Consider the following 17790-nt stretch of genomic DNA (forward strand, 5'->3'; position numbering starts at 1 on the left):
CAGTGTGTCACTCATCTTTAAGATGTCTAATAAATAGAATCCTTTTTACTTTAATGTGACTAGTATTTTTTTTTTTCGTAAATTCTTCTTGCAGTCTTAGAAGTGTTCTGCTGCCAAGGCATCAGTGATGTCTGTTTTGGGGAGGGGTCCTTTATGTAAGTTACTTTCAACGAAAATATTTTAAATTCACTTTGTTGAACGCAAAAGGATTAGTATATTAAATTCAAGGTATTATAAACCTTGGGGCTCCTTCTGGAGGGACAAGCCCACCCACTCCCAGACCCAGGGCCCCCTCACTTTCATGTAGCCCCCTCCCCCTCCTGCCCTCCTGCACCTGGAAGGGAGGGTCTATCATTAATCCCTCTAAAGCTGTCAAGTGGGCAAGGGGTGGGAGGGAAGCCCAAGGGAGGGGGCCGCTGCTGAGAAATAGCAACAGGCGGGAAGACCCCCTCCATTGTCAGGAGAATGCGAGCAAGTCCCAACAGAGGACTTGGGGGGTTGAGATCACAGCAGAGAGGAAGGGACGATGGTTAACAGGGGAGGGGAGCGGCAAGGCTGAAACAGAGAAGGGGGCCACTTCTGAGGAAAAGAGCACCCTCTCAGATGGGTCCCATGGAAACAGGGGACTGAGGTGATCTTGTGCCTCTGAGAAGAGAGTATTTGCTGCCACCTCCACCTCTGTATTGTGGTGAGAGGGGACGAAAGGCGACGTGAGGGCCTGGCAGCTGGCTGGAATCAAGAAGCCTTGGCTTGGCTTGGCTCTCTGTCTCCTGTGTCTCTCTATGTGTCTCTCTCTGTCTCGGTCTCCATCTGTCTCTCTGTCTCTCTGTTTCTATGTCTCTATCTCTGCCTCTCTCTGTCTTTGTCTCTGTGTGTGTCTCTGTCTGTCTCTCTGTCTCTGTCCCCCTCCCCACTTCCCCCATCACAGGCTTCCTGAGCCCATGTCAGCTTCATGAGCCAAAGATAATATTGTTCCCCTTAATGGAAAAAAAAGGACGAATTTCAAAAGATTAAAACCTTAATAGCAGAAGGTGCCCCATCCGTCTTGCTGAGATTGGCCAGGCTGTCTGCACACAACTCACTGGGATTTCGGAGCCCGGGGTGTCCTCCTTCAACCCAACCCCTAAAGGGGTTGTTTCAGTGACTGGGGTGTTCACACTTTGCCTCCAGGGAACAGTTGCCTCTGAAACATCCTGTCATCTTCAGTGGGAACTGAAGTTGTTTTGAGAGGTGCCTTTCATGAGCTTCCTTTCAGCTCCGGTGTCCACCTCTGCTCTGGAGCTGAACACTGGACAGAAAGTCAGCAGGCCTCACACTAGTCCTGGCTCTGCCCTTAATTAGCCTTGTGGACCTGGCTGAATCCTGTACCTGTTAGCATCACCAGAAGCCGCCCCTGTTCTGGGATGAAGCACAAGCCACCAATAGGAAACACTGTGCGGAGTACAGGGCCGGGGCCAGCCTCTTCCCCTTCCACCCTGCAAACACGACAAGGGTGGCGGAGGATCACAGTCCATGTCATAGTGTAGATGGGGACAAATTAATAAGTTTGCTTAGAGTCTACAGATGCTCGGGACCTGGCGGCTGCTGAGAGATACAGGTCATCTGGGAAGCCTGAGCCTCTGACCCATCTCTGCGCATGCTCCTGGCTGAATGCCTGCCTTGCAAGCCGTATGGTGTCTTGGAAGAATGGCCCAGGAACTGGACAGCCAGCTGTTTGTACTCCAGCGAGAGCAGAGGCAATGCACTCTGGGAGGCAGAGAGTCCCAAGCAGTACCCGTGGGGGTAAGAAAGACCGCGATTCTCACAAATGCCCACGGGACAGTGAGTGCTAACAACACAGAGAAGTGGGCGGTGATCTTTATTCTCAGGAAAGAAACTCTGGGGAGCCTGTGTCTGCTAGGACTTTAAGAATGTGCGAACCTGACAGGCAGGAAAACAGGAAGCCCAGACATGAGCAGGAGCCTGAGCTGACGCTGTAGGCTCCACCTAAGGCAGTGGTCCTCATCCCTCCTAATGCTGTGCCCCTTTAATACAGTTCTTCATGTTGTAGTGTCCCCAACCATAACTTTTTTTACTTTTATTGAATGTCTGTGATTTACATGTCATGCACCAAAATCCCTCTCCATTCCCCGTCCCCTCATATTGGCCCTCTGCCCTTGCATCCTCCCCCCAGTAAAATAAAACAAAGAAACAAGCAAAACTCTTGTCACAGAAGCTGTAGTGTATCACACAGTACAGCCTTTTGTCCACATATGTTTACATTCAAATGTTCATTCACATGAGTCATGGGTCTGGTTGGAGGCCTATGCTATTGTTACCAGATCCTCACTGGGGCTGTTGTCAGATATCCCGTTGTTGCTGTGTGTCAAGGAGATTCTTAATCTTTGAATCTGCAGGTCTGGCCCCTTCATGTGTTCCAGCAGGTCATACATGGGGTAGATGTTGGCGTGAGGTTCACTCAGAGCCCTGGATTAGGGCCTGCTCTCCTGCTCCTGTGTCCTCACGGCAGGGCTGGCTCACCTGATCCCATGTCCTCGAGGTGGGGCCAGCTCTCCCACTTTGTGTTCTCAGGGCAAGACCAGCTCTTCAGCTTCTGTGTCCTCAGGGCAGAGCCAGCTCTTCAGCTCCCAAGTCCCCAGGGCTGGCTCACCTGCTCCTGCATCCTCAGGGCCAACTCTCTCCTGCTCTTGTTTCCTCAGGGCAGGGCCAGCTCTCCAGCTCCCATGTCCCCAGGGCTGGCTCACCCGCTCCCGTGTCCTAAGGGCCAGCTCTCCTGCTCTTGTGTCCTCAGGGTCAGCTCTCCTGTTTCCATGTCTTCAGGGCAAGCTATCCTGCTCCCGTTCAATTCACCAGATTGTGGCTGGCCATTAAGGCCTGGATGGCCTCCTACTCCTGTGGGTACTGGATGTTGTGGGCCATCAAGCAGGTGGCAAGTGGAGGCCCCTCAAAGGCTTCGTTGAGTTGCTAGCAGAAACCATTGATGTTGGCCCAGCTCAGCTTCTTGTGCTGAAGAACCTGTGGCTCTGTTGATTTGCACCTCCTGAGTCTCTGGTTCCATCACATGCTCTATCTGCCATGGGCCCCTGCCTCGGTGCTGGCCCTAGTATCCACCTCTGCACAATCCAGCTCTCGGCACTGAGCATGGCCCCGGGCGGCGTGAGGTGTGGGTGGTGCAGTCCTCACTAGGCTCAACTGGAACAGCACCCCCTCCTTGATGCCATCTCCTTGGCCCGCACTGCTCCAGGCCACAATCTAAAAAGCAGTGGCAGCAGCAGCTATGGCGGCCCGGGGCTCACCAGAGCATGATCCCATGGTCAAGCAGTGGGAGGGCATGGCCGAGCCACATGACAAGATTTCCTTCCTTCTAGGAAACACCAGCAGTGTGATTTGGAGCTCTCAGTATGGTCCTTTGGTGGCTGTACAGCCACTGCTGTTCCGTGGATCAGACACGGTGTGTGATCGACGCCATCTTGGATGATCTCGGCTTGGGTATTTCTAATACATTGCGCTAAGTGTTTCCTCTCTATCAGGCCGCTCTGCGTGGTGTGTGTGTATGTGCGTGTGTGTGTGCGCGCGCGCGCACGCGTGTATGCGCGTGTACATTTCTATGTAGTTCTGGAACACAATCCTCCTCCTCAGAATGCATTGAGGACCTCATATTTTGAACCCCACGCCCGTGCCGCGATCACACCCGTCGTGCATCCCCCATAAAACTATTTTTGTTCCTACTTCATAACTGTAATTCTGCAGGTATGAATCATAATGTAAATACCTGTGTTTTTCGTTGGCCTCGGGGTTGTTTGGACACCACGCCCCCCTAGAGTTCACCGCCCACAAGTTGAGAAGCCCTGTCCTAAGGGATGAGAGCCCTGTGAAGCTGGGCACCTGAGGCCCAGAACCACCGCCCAGGACCCACAGTTCAGCAATGTAAAACAAAAAGACAGCTTAACTCCTACAACCCCGAGGCTCTCTTCTTCCTCGGCTCTGAAGGGACTCCAGTCCCTGGTGCCCAGCTGTAAAAAGCCTGGGCATGTCAGTGCACCTAAGGTGGAGGCAGTTCCCACCACGGGGCCTGCTCGGAGGAGACCAAGGAGTATAGGAGGAGGCGACCCCTAACAACAGCACCCATAACCACCTATGTTCTCAGAAATCAGAAAGCAGCCTGTGCTAAACCTCACTGAGCGCTTCATAAGCCGACGCCCTTCATACACGAATGGCAGCGTGAACCGAGCATAGCTAGGGGGTCTTGCCGGGACCCACTCACATGCGCAGTCAATGTCGGATAGAGATGTGAGAAACTTGCCAAGTCCTTGCAAAGCTTCTCTCTGACAGCAGGGGGCGCCAACACCCGGTTAAAAGTCTGGACGCATTAAACACGCCGGTGCAGTGGAAACTGCCAAGGAAACAGCCAGGAAATGGCAGCTTGGAAAGAACTGAAAGCCACACTGGCTGGTGATGGAGGCAGTCAGGCCCGGAGTTAGTGGATGCTGCGCCCCGGATTACCGACTCCCTGAGTTAAGTAGACGTAACCTGGGGAAATCCAGGCTCGCATTTAGAATGACTAATTCTTAGTCTTTACACAAGCTCCAAAAGGCAAGCAGATCTATTTCCTCTTTCTTTCAGTGGTATCTGACATCACTCAGGCCAGGGCCAGGCCAAACTCAGAAGAGGCAAAGACCTCAGGAAGGAAGGGAAGCTCGTTGCTAACGTATCTCCTCGTGCATCTAGCTTTCTCCTATTAGTGCAGTAGGTGCAAGTGTTCTATCGAGAAGGGGAAAGTCCAGGCGATCTCTCTGTGTTCCCGTTTCCTTCTTTGTGAAAGGAATATAAATATAAATACATTTGATGACAAAGAAGACACCTGGGACATGAGACGCATGCCTCAGAAAGGACACGCAGGGGAAGGAGGCCGCAGGAACCCCAGGGGAGCGCTGGCTTTGAAGTTCAGCCTTTAAATTCACCTCTTAGCCCTGAAGCTTGAAAACTGCGTGGCCTGGATTATGTTGCTGAACCTTTCCTGGCCTCAGTTCTCTTTGTCAAGCGAGAAGTGGGAGGGTGGAGTGAGATGACATCACACCCGAGTGTGGCTTTTAGTAGCTCCTCAGTGGTGACAAGTACTATATCAAATCCCTTTACCACATTAAATAATAGAGCGAGGCCCTCCAGTAATTGGAGCGCCTGCAAACGGGTGCCCGCAAGTGGCCAGGCATTATAGTGAATTTCAAAAGTCCTAATATGATGATAAATATCCCTTAGGCTTAATGCTCATTTAGCAAGTTTGACTGCTTTGATGGCCACAGATCTTCACACTTTTCCCAGCACCAGGTAACACTAAGCAGGACCCGTTTGGCTGCCATTCTGAAGAGGAGGAAACTAAGATCCAAGGAGATTAAGTGAATTAGCCAAAGTCGACCCACCCAGCTACTCAGGAAAAGCCCAGAGGAAAACGGTCCTTCATAACTCTAGTTCCTACCTTCAGGAATATAATAATACTGTCACGAGATGGGTCTCAGTAGGAGACCATAGTCAAGTCATAAAGCATGAAATCAAAGGAGGGCACAACAGGCCAGAGAGGGAGAGGCACGTTTGCCAGAGCCACGATTACACGTGTGATCAAGCCGGCGGCCTTCACTGGCCGCTACAGCCCTACAGAAGACAGGTGACCCTGAGAGAAGAAGACTAGGAGCACAGGTTCAGAGCTCAGATGAGCTATGAATCTTTCAAATGCACTTATCCCAGCAGGATGCTTTGTGCATGCCAAGTGCTATGTCAAACACAGGAACACAGCCACAGAGAAAACACACAGATCCTAGCTCTGAGAAGCTTATCATCAGCCAGCAAGGCAGACAGAGAGGCAGAGAGGCAGCCTTGAGTGTCCCTGAGGCACAGGCTCCAGGATCCCTACAGGCACCGAGTCTGCAGGTACTCAAGTCTCGCATGTAAGATGGCATGGTGTTTCCGTAACTAAACACACACCTTCCCGGCCATCTCAAATCATCTTTAGATTAGTTGCATTATGTAACACACTGTGAGTGCTGCTGTGTATATGTTTATTATTCGTTTTGGGTGGTGAGAATAATGACATCATCCAAAGAATGTCTATTCTGTACAGACACAGACACAGGCTGTTGCTCAAATGTCTTTCTTTCTTTTTCTTTCTTTCTTTTTTTTTTTCTTTTGGTTTTTCGAGACAGGGTTTTTCTGTGTAACAGCCCTGGCTGTCCTGGACTCACTTTGTAGACCAGGCTGGCCTCGAACTCAGAGATCTGCCTGTTTCTGCCTCCCAAGTGCTGGGATTAAAGGCATGCGCCACCACGCCCAGCTTTTTGGTCCATTGTTGATTGAAGGCAGGGGTGTGAAATCATTGCACACAGGGGGCTGATTATGATTATATGTGGCCCCTGTGAAAGGGTCATTCAACCCCAAGGAGTCATGACCCACAGGTTAAAATGTGCTGCCCCAGAAGTGTGAGAAGTGACTGTCATTGTTTGCAGACTATCACGGTTCATGGTATTTTGTTGGCTTTCAATGCCTTTAAAAAGCCCTAGTGGGGATAAAGCCTAGAAAAAAACTGAGAAAAGAGAACTGGAGGTGGCTTGTTTGGGGCTCTTTAGTTAATAAGCAACAGCAACAGAGTCCACTTGACTTCAGTGTAAAGCTAGCCTTTTGGAAGAAGACAGTTCCCATGAGAGGGAAGGCCTTGAGAAGGGCAGGACAAAGGCTATGCCATAGGCTTGGGCAGCCGGGAAGGGCCACTCTTGACAGAAGGCATAGAACGCATGATGCCATTGCTCTCCAGCCCTCAGCCACTCCTCTCAAGACTAAGTTCTCCAGGGTGGGTCTGAAGGCACAGGGCCTGCCCATTTCACTGTGGCCAGATGACTTCTTCTTCTCCTTCTTCTTCTTCTTCTTCTTCTTCTTCTTCTTCTTCTTCTTCTTCTTCTTCTTGGTTTTTTGAGACAGGGTTTCTCTGTGTAGCCTTGGCCATCCTGGCCTGGAACTCACAACGATCCACCTGCCTCTGCCTCCCAAGTGCACCACCACACCCACCCAGATGGCATCTTTAATCGGACTGTTTCTCAATAAAAGAGCTTCCAAGGGGGAAAGTCACAGAGAAGCTGTGTGACAGTCCCAAAGAAGTTAGAGGAATTCTGGACAAAAACTGCCTAATCAGGAGTTCAAGGCATGGCTCTGTGGTAGAACGCTCGCTTGCTAGCATGCCCGTCACATTGACTTCTGCCCTCAGCACCACAAGGAAAACAATGGCCATCAAATGTCTGCTACAGGTTCTAAAGAAAAGTCTGTAAGATCACCTGGTTCAACCTAGAGGTTCCAGTTCTGTAGATCTTACTGAGGAACTCACCTCTTTCTAGCAGCAGCCTGTCAAGGGGACAAGCCATCTGGAAGTTGGGAGGAGAGAGATGGCACCTTAAATGAGGTCACGCATCATAAAAGCTCTTCCCCAGGCTTTGTTCTCTGACCCATCTGCAGCTCTCAAGGAGAGAAACCGTAATGAGATACACAACCCACCAAACTCGTTAAGAAATGGCAGGAGAAACCCAATAGGAACCCCACCGTGTCATCAAGACTACAGATACTCCCACTCATCCAGGAATGGAGGCTGGCCCAGAAGTGTCTCCTTCCTTAGCGAGACGGAAGGTGTCTCTGTAGCTGTAGATGGGGTTCTGGGTGTGCAGAGCAACATGCCAGGGACAACCAGGGGAGGGACGGGGGCCCCCATGTGAGCCAGAAACACGGCCCTCAGGAGGAGATCTACCCGTTGGGATGGAATGGCAATTTCCTTCCAGAATTGGCAAGCTTTGCCCAAAATGTGCTAATTCAAAATGTAATTCACACAGGAAGGACATTTTAATGGGGGCTGCAATAGCTTACGAAACCCACAATGCTTCAAAGAAAGCAGACATTGCAAAAGCTCTGAAGAAAAGGATTGCACAGGACTGGCCATCACAGTGAACCAGGGCACCTCCATTTCCCCCCCAGATGGTATATGCCCTCCCCCCAGAGCACAGCTCAGGGGCCTTTGAGCAGGTCTGAGACTCCAGCTTAGGAGTTTCTGAAAAAAAAATCCTTTTCATATTTTCATGGAGACTTCCTTCGCTGCATTTAAATGAAAACTCTTCTGTGCGGCAAGAGTGTCTGACTAAAGATAGATGAAACTGCGATATGTAATGCCTCAAATATTCAAGACCTCATTGCCAAAATCAAGAGATGTCTTTTTTTTTTCCAGAATGCCTGTCATTTACAAACATGTCACTCCCGTGTGAAGCTAGCTGATGGATTGACAATGAGAACCAAGGAAAGGTGGGCTGGAGAGACGGTCCCGTGAAGAAAAGTGCCTTCTGTGCACGCGTGAGGACTCAAGGTCCAGTCTCTACAACCCAGGCTAAACTCTGGGCACACTCATGCATGTCTGGAACCCTAGGACCCAGGCAAAACTCTGGGCACACTCATGCACATCTGGAACCCCAGTGTAGTTACTCAGGGTGGGCAGAGGCAGGAGGGTCACTCAGGTTTGCTGGCCGCCAACCTAACTCCAAATTCAGTGAGAGACGCTGTCTCCGGGGAATAAAGTGGAGAGTGATGAAGCAGGATCCTGACGTCTTCCTCTGTCTCCACGTGTGCATGTGCATGTGAGTGTGCATACACACACACACATGTTTAAAGGAAGAAGAACTGAGTATATGTTAAGAACAAGTGGGGGAAAGGCTGTACAGACCCTGTTAAGTGAACCCTCTCACCATGGGACAGTAACACACACACACACACACACACGTACACACACACACACACACACACACACACACACACCCCACAGCTGATGACTTATCTGAGTGCTGTCTCTAGGATTGTTTCCCGAATATTGATTATCAGTTATGTTAATGTTTTTACTTTGTCTCATCAAAATCAATATTATCATTATTGTTCAAATATTTCCTATGTATATTATCACAAACAGCTAACTAATAATCTGTAACTTGATCTCCATGTACCAGCAAATCTTGGTGCTATACTCACATCTGCAGGGTGAGGTTCCAGGGCTCCAGGGTATAGAAATCTACAAGTGTGGGTCTGAAAGATGACCCAGTGGTTAAGAGGAGCAGGCCTCCATTCCCAGCACCCCCACAGCAACTCACAGTCATCTGAAACTTTAGTTCCAGGGGCTCCAACACCCTCTTCTAGTGTCAAGGGCACCAGGCATGCATATGGTGCGCTTACATACATGTAGACAAAACACTCACTAACAGAAGATAAAAATAAATCTTAGAGCCGAGCAGTGGTGGAACAAACCTTTAATCCCAGCACTTGGGGAAGCACAGGCAGGGGGATCACTGTGAGTTTGAGGAGGCCAACCCAGTCTACAAAGAGAGTTCCAAGACAGCCAAGGCTACACAGAGAAACCCTGTCTCAGAAACAAAAACAAAAGATAACAACAACAACAACAACAACAACAACAATAATAATAAATCATAAAATCATAAAAAGAAATAGATCCTCAGGTGTTTAATAAAATGGCATTGTATTTGCATATAACCATATGCTTTGAATCCTTCTCAGATTGCATATAATACCTAATCCCATGTCAGTGCTATCTGAGTAGCTGCACTATTGTTTTGGGAATGACAAGTGGAAAAAATATTTACTTATTAAATGCAGATGTAACTTTTCCCCCAACAGTTTTTATTCCCAATTGGTTGAATTTACAGTTCAGGAGGCTGACTATTCCCGACTGTGGCCAGTGAAGTGGGACTGTGGTCAACTGCTCAGGCCTGCCACATCTATCCTGCAGGTGTGTGGAGGCGGCCGTCCCCTTAACCACATGCTGCCACACCATAAACCCAGGGGAAAGGCCCACGTATAAGCAGCCAGCACTTTCATGCTGCAGTTGAGTTCTGTGTTCTACTCAGCCTGTTACCTCCTGCAATAGTCGCTGGGCCTTACACCAGCCCAAGGATGAGGTCTTTCCTCTGAACCCCCAGAGAATACACCACCGGCCCAAGGTTCGGGAACCACCCTACAAACAGGAGACAGCTGCGGCACCACACATCTGGACACTTTAGTAACTCACGTCAGGCATCCGGTTCCTTAGGGTTCTGTGCTAGCCTTTGTTGGAGGTTGGTCTGATGTATTTTGATGCTGATTCCTGCTTGCTGTCTCTGTGCCCCACCTGTACCTTGCCTAACCTCTTTGACCAATCAAAGGCCATCACACCTGGCCAGGGCAAATGGGATAGGCGTGGCTAAGGTTCCAGGGCTTGGGGAGACAGAGAGAATCTTGGGAGGAGAGAGACTGGAGGAGAAGAGAGGAGAAGAAGGCTGTGCTGTCATGGGTTAGGTGGAGAAGCACATGGCCCATGACGTGGATGGAGAATTGGTCCAGATGAAGAACATTAACAAGTATATGGGGCCATGCCTGTAATCCCAGCACTCGGGAGGCAGAGGCAGGTGGATCACTGTGAGTTCGAGGCCAGCCTGGTCTACAAAGTGAGTCCAGGACAGCCAAGGCTAACACAGAGAGACCTTGTCTTGAAAAAACAAACAAACAAAAAAAAAAAAACAAAAAAAACAAAAAAAACCCAAATATGTGGGATTATGGATGGGAGGTAGCTTGATAGACGTTATTAGAAGCAGATGGCATATCCCATACCTGCCCCACTGTGAGAAGTAGTTTAGGGGATCAATATCTGCCCTGCCCCAGATTAACTAAGGCTATTTTAAAATATAACAGGTGTCTGTGTCTTGACTGATTGCTGGTGGGTTAGAAAATACTGCTATAATAATTATTATAGGCCTAATAGTAAACACTATTAGGCCATACTGGTAAATTAACAACAACAAGCCTCAATGTTAGAGTTCTCTCATAAGCGACACTTTATTCTTAAACCTTAAGCTGCCACCTGACAGCCAGGGTTTTTGGTGTTTTCTGAATGTGACTGTTGTCTGTTTGGCGTCCCCCTTTTGGCAAATGCTCCTTAAGTCTTTTCACTCTCGTTGATACGGAGTCACTTGCCTTTCATTTCTGTGTAGGAATTTTTAAGATATTCTGCAGATGGTTTTCCCTCGGTATCCAGGGCAGATTCCAGGATCTCCCAACCTCCTGCGACTAACCCAATCCACATGTGCCCAAATCCCCATGGGAAATGGCGCATTTGCACAGAAGGCTCACACATCCTCTCCCATGCACTTGAAATCATTTCTTTATCACTTATACTACCTAAAAAAATAGATGTTACACAGCTGTTGTCCTGCGGTGTTGTCAGAGGCTGGCACAAAACATCTGCATCTGTTCAGTAGACACTTTTTTTTTTTAAAGAATACATTTGATCTACAATTGGTCCTGTGCACAGACACAAACCCCATGGAGCCAGAGGGTCAGCTGCACTGCTTCCTGCCTTCTGTTGTGGGGACTGGGCAGTGGTTCGTTATCACTAGTTTAGTAACTATAGGTTCTCCCTCCCCTTCTGTGATTACAGGATTTACTTAGTTTGTACCTTAAGTGCATAAAGGGCCACCATCCTACCGTAGCACCTTACAGCTCTCGGGCAATTGTAACTGGCTTATGGAACCCATTTTCCTATTAGGAAGTTAGAGCCATTTCTCAGCCTTTCGGCCAAGATAAACGAAGAAGTTATGTAGACATTTTCCTGTATGACTTTCAGTAAGCTGGTTATTGTTATCAAACAACTCCACCCAAAAATCAGTGGCTGAAAACAAAATTATTCTCACTCACGCTCTCGGGTCAGCTTACGCGGGTTTGGCTCGCCTAAGGCTGGCTGGGTTCGGCAGGAGAAGAGGGCCATGTTTGGCTGGGGGAACACCACTGGGGAGCTGTGCTCCTGCCGATCTCAAACCTCTCAGCTTTCAGTCCAGAGCGCGTGCACTTGGGTCTCTGGTCCACAGGCCAGTGGCATAGGAGTAAATCTACGTCTTACCTCTCCTGGCTTGATAGGTCAATGGAGGTCTTGAATCTTTCATAACCACGGGAGTCAGTTCTCTATAGTAGATCTCCTGCACAAATACACACACACACACACACACACACACACACACACACACACACACACACATTCTTTATAATACAGAAGGACTTAGATACTAATAATTTGGGTGTTGGTCTTTGGAGCTCATTGAAACTTACAGACAAGAAGAAAATCATGCTAAAATCATGGTATATTGTTAGCTCATCTTGTTTTTACATCTACTCAATGAGCGAGGACTGTGGAGGTCAGAGGACAACTTGTGGCAGCCATTTCTCTCTTCCCATCATGTGGGCCCTGAGGGATCAAAATCAGGTCATGAAGTTTGGCAGCAAGTGCCTTTCCTTTCAGAGCCATCTCGTTGGCTCATACTCTGTATAAAGGAGCCTTTTCTAATCCACATGATCCCAGCAGGAATCACCTATAAGGCAGAATAAACATTTAATTTAGTACTCAGACCTGAGCAATTTATGTTCCTACACTCTCTGCCCCTGAAAAAGTGAAAGTAAAATGGGCCAGTTGTTTCCAAAGCCTCTGTCAGAGCCCCGCGGGTCCTGCGGGTCCTGCAGGTCCTGCGGCTTCCCCTGTGCTCTCTTCTCCGGAGTCCTTGCCTGTGAGCCACCCGTCCCCACAAGCACATAAACAACCCTTCCTTCCTCTCAACAGCAAATACCAGAAGCTTAAAAAAAAAAAGGCAGAGGAAGCTATTGCTGCCTGAATGCCGCTGGAAAAAGATCGCAAGACAAGAGCCCAGCAACCGGTGACCATGGTGACGGTGTGTAATCAGCAAACCCAGGCCTTTGCTTTCCTTCCTTCTCTGGGCATCCATAAAATGGTTGGTTTAGAAACCCTGAGCCCACAGACTGTTTTCCAGCAACATAGCAACCAGATCCATACACGGCAAACTTAACAGTCAAAAGCACCCATGCCATGATTAGCAAAACCAGAATTATGACAGCGGGCACACCAGGCGTCTTTCCTAGCAGGAGGGCACACTCTGACATCTGAGCTACCTTTTCCATTAAATCCAAAATGCTGTGTGTGAAGTACATCAGCACACACACACACACACACACACACACACACACACACACATACACACACACACACACATACACACACACACACACACACACACACACACACACACACACACACACACACTACTGAACTACCCCAAAAGGAAGAGAATCTACAAAGGCCAAAACAAAGTGAAAACAAGAGCCCTGTGGCAGGTGGCAAAGCCCTGAGTTTCTCCTGACAGTTTCCATCGCTCGGGGGTTTGTGACATGAACCCTGAAACCTAGACTAAAATAGTCTGTGAGGGTGCCCCACCCAAGCCTGCCCCCATTGCAGGAGCTATATTCTCAAGATAAGAAATAAACCCACTGTGCAAAAAAGAGCAAGGAAACACCCGTGTTGTGATTTGGTGTGGGCGTGAGGGAGTCTTCACCGAGAAGGCCACCGCAAGCCAGCCCTCTAGACTGCGCTTTCTGAATTAACAAGGTGCCACCTCCTAGAGATGATCTGCTGAAGGCCAGGGAAATCCCCTCGGGGGAACAAAACTCCGGCTGAGAACTCAGAACAGTCCCACAACTTACCAGGAAAATGGCCAACTTTACCTTGTGCAGGCACCAAGCCTGACAATCCCAGGACCCACATGACAGAGAAGAGAAGCCACTCTCTCACATGCTGTCCTCTGGCCTCCATGTGTGCCTAGCGATGTGCCCACACAGACCCAAATCCACACTAAACAGACGAACAAATGCAACAAAATGAAAAATAAACAATAAACCACACAATATAGAGAGCCCAAGGCGCTAATATTATAGTCAGAAAACTGCACAGGTCACAGAAGCAGATCACCAGGGGTTCAGGAGCTACAGTTAGGAACCTGAGGCAACACCTTTGTCTGGTTCTCCTGTTTCTATGTACAACGCAGCAGTGTCCACTTTCAGTGCCTCTCTTGCGCTCCATTGGCCATGTTCCTTTCTTTTCTCCTTTTTCCCTCAAGGACCATAAGCATATCTTTACACACAAAGATGGAAATAAATAATCAGATACATAAATCCTGCTCCACCACTCTCACAGCTAAACTTCTTGAAAGCACAATTATGGTGACATCCCGCCATCCGTTGTGCCCTACTCAACCCTTCTAAAAAGGTCCTAATCCAGGCTGTAGTGCCTCGAGGCGCCAGGTCACCAAGCCCAATGGACAGCTGCTTACCACCCATTGCTGAGGCATGATGCAATGTGAGCTCCCTCCTTCCAGAAATTCTCTGGCCTCTGTGGCACTATTCTTCTGGGCTTTTCCTTACCTCTTGATCATTTCTTCTTTCAGTGTGTATTGTGTTTTATGGATGCCCCCTGTCTTAGTTTCTTTTCCTGTAACTGAATAGAATAACCCAATGAATAAACTTGATTGCCTGAGTATGACGTAGTGCAGGTTAGTAGCTTTCCAAATGAGAAGATGACAGAGACAGTTTCCTAGCTGAATAGTCACTGAAAACTCTCTATTATGTTGGAACATCTTCTTCAGCCTTCTGGCCCAATATATCTGACAGACATATTCATGAGGCAGGAACTGTTGAGGGTCTCTGATGGAGTTGAAGACCAGGTAACTTAGTTTTACAATGAAGCTTAGTTGCTTAGGGGTTAAGATGTTTTTTAGGACTAGATAGATGTTTTAGTTTGATAATAACAAGATGTGATGGAGATTGATTTTAAATTCAGAATTTTAGAAGCACCAAGATAGGAAAGATGTTTTCTTCAAGGCTATCAAACACAAATAGCCAAAGCACTTAGAATGTAACATGTATATAATTCCTGATTGTATCATGGTTATTCTTGCTATAGGTAGTTTATTGTATATATGTGGAATAATATAAATTTATATGTAAAAAATAAAAAATTAATTAAAAAAAGAATAACCCGACAAACACAACTAAAAGGAGAGAGTGCTTGGCTCACAGTTCAAAGGACCGTCATGACTCAGAAGTAATGGGAGCAAGTGCTCGGGGGCAGCTCATCACGTCACATCCACCATCAGGAAGCAGAGTAGTAACTGCCATTGCTTGGTTCACTTTCTCCCATGTGTACAGTCCAGGACCCCTCCCTACACGGGAAATGGTCCTGCCCAAGGTTAGGTCTCCTCCATCAACTGATCTAGTCAAGACGGTCTTACAAAGGCCCATCGGTGATTCCAGATGCTGTCACATTGACAAGTAACAGTGACCATCACATCCCCCCAAGATTCACTTGGGAAGGCTTGCTCCCATGCTTGGTGCTAGTGGGAGGTAGAGTTTAGTGAGGGGTCTTCAGATCTTCCTGAAAAGGGATAATGAGATCCCAGTCTCCTCCCGCCTTCCATTCTCTCTTTTCCTTGAGGGAAGTGGGTGGGTCACCAAGACATGCTTCACCACAGGCCCAAAGCAACAGGACCAATTGATCAAGGCGCCTCCAACACTGTAAGACAAAATAAACTGTTCTCTTTGTTAGCTGGTTACGTCAGGCATTTGGTACAGTGATGTAAAACTGACTGGACGTGTCTCTTCCACCCACTTGGGGTGCTGTTCTGAAGTTCCTGATCTCAGCATCGAGCACCATTTCCACAGGCATAGCCTTCCCTCTCCTAACTTAAAATGCCCATCTGTCCATGCCACCTGGGAGTGAGGAACCTTCCCAGAGGCAACAGCAACATTAACAGTCCCAAAAGGCCATTTCCAGCTGTATTACTTCCTACACAGTTGGCACTGCCTGTGAAGACCTGCTTTAAGGATCTATCACTTGTCCATCCTGAACCTGTGTTTACATTTCCCAAGGGTGTAAAACTGCTTGTACCACCAATTTGCAAAATGCTGTAGATGTTGAAAGAGAAATAGCTACAACATGAATAATAAATATTCCTGTAAGTTAAAACGGTGACAACCCTATGCTTCTAATAATGTTGAAGAAAGACCAGCCAATTGGATTGATCATTAAAAATACTTTTCGTTGGTCGAGGTGGTACACATCTTTTATCCCTACACAGAGGCAAGTATCTGTGAGCTCAAGACCAGTTTGGGCAACACAGGGAAACTCTGTTTTAATAATAATAATAATAATAGAGGAGGAGGAGAAGGGGGAGGAGAAGAAGAAAGAAGGAGAAAAAAGAAGAGAAGAAACAAAATATTAATATCTACAAACAGTAATTAATAAATGTTTTAAATAATAGATAAATCAGTGAATGAAGCATTTAATTCAGAAAGAGTTTAAAGAAGCCCAGAGTGGTTCACATCTATAATTCTCATACTCTGTGAGATCTGGAGGTCACAAGTTCATGGCTAATCTGGGTCACATAAGAAGACCTTATCCAAGATACAAATAAACAAAAAATACTTCCAAACTATTAAGAGAATGTATACTGAATTCTGTGTTATGTGGCTAGCAATATATAACGTCTAATCATCAACTCATGAACTAATAGGAGGAAAGGCTAGCCTCCACCAGTCCCATCAAGGGAAGAATTTTCATAATTCCAATAATTGACAAATGGGATTCACAGCAACTAAAAAGATTCTGCACAGCAAAGAAAATGGCCACCAGAATTATAAAGGAGCCTTCAGAGTAGGAAAAAATATTTATCTCTATTTACCAGACTGAAGAATTATTGCTAGAATAATAGAATACAAAAAGAACTGCAAAAAAAAATTAAACAAAAGAAACCTCAAATCATTTAATTAGCAAATGAGACAATGAACTGGATAGACTATTTAAAAACAAGAAATTTAAGTGGCCAATAAATACTTAGAAAAATACAATAAATAATGGGAAAGGTGTTCAGAGTCCTTAGCCAACAGGGAAATATAAATAAAAGCTGCTTTAAGATTCATTCATACGGAGGGCACCTGCACACCCTCACAGCAGTCTGCCACCTCTGGCTGAGCAGCGGTGAACTCAGGAGCTGGCACAGTCCATTCGCCCTGGAATCCCTCCTTGGTCACGGCCTTCTCAGCAGCAGCCTGCTCCCCCTTCGAAATCTCCTCTGGGTCTCTGTAGAAATAAAGATCAGGCATAACCTCCCATGGGTGCTCACCAGAGATAGTGCCACGCATGCGGAGTACTTCGGTAAGAGGCCTCCGTGAGGGGCTGGTGGTCAGCCCCAGGGTCAGTCGCCACTAGAAGTCGTGGCTCCCTGAAGGCTGTTTGGATCTGGTTGGTGAAGGTCCCAGGTGTGAAGCGGCCAGCAATAAGAGTGGTTCCAGTGGCAGCAGCGAACTTCAGCACAGCTCGCTGGCCAGTGTTCCTGGAGGCGATGATGATGACGTCAGCAGGGCTCTCAGTGGCAAGAATAGCCCGAGCTTCTCCCAGGTTCAGGTTCAGATTTACGATGTACATACCATCCCTCCTCCTTTTGTAGATGTACTGCTCCATCTGAAAGGTTGGTGCCACCTAAGTGGGTTCCTGCCGCAAGGAATTTGGGGATATCCTCCTCCTTCATCTGCAGGACATCTAGGGCTCCGGACATTGTGTGAGCTTCCGTTTAAGTTATGACGGGAATGAAGAACAACACAGCATGGACCCGTCCCTGGGCAGCTCGGAAAAAGCTAAGATTCTATCTCAACCCCAATCAGAATGACTATCACCAAGGAAACACACGACAAACAAATGCTAGTGAGGATGTGGAGGAAGAGACTGTTTTTTGCACTGCTGTTGGCAATGGGAACCAGGCAGGTCAACGTATTCCAGAGATGCTGCTTTGCAGGCTCTTGTTCACTGGGGCACTATTCCCAACAGCCGAGAAACAGAGGCAGCCT

At 47.8% G+C, this 17790-nt stretch overlaps 1 pseudogene across 1 annotated transcript; it reads right to left on the reverse strand.

Moving 5' to 3' along the window:
• Nucleotides 1-3066: 3066 nt before the first annotated feature.
• LOC311582481 (small ribosomal subunit protein uS2-like) lies at nt 3067-17528 on the reverse strand (annotated as a pseudogene). The gene is made up of 3 exons: nt 16873-17528; nt 4179-4325; nt 3067-3252 (listed from the first exon to the last, which is right to left on the reverse strand). The product of its transcript is annotated as a small ribosomal subunit protein uS2-like (transcript).
• Nucleotides 17529-17790: the final 262 nt, after the last annotated feature.

The sequence above is a fragment of the Acomys minous genome (assembly GCF_964271855.1).
Source record: "Acomys minous genome assembly, chromosome: 14".
NCBI classification, from domain to species: Eukaryota; Metazoa; Chordata; class Mammalia; order Rodentia; family Muridae; genus Acomys; species Acomys minous.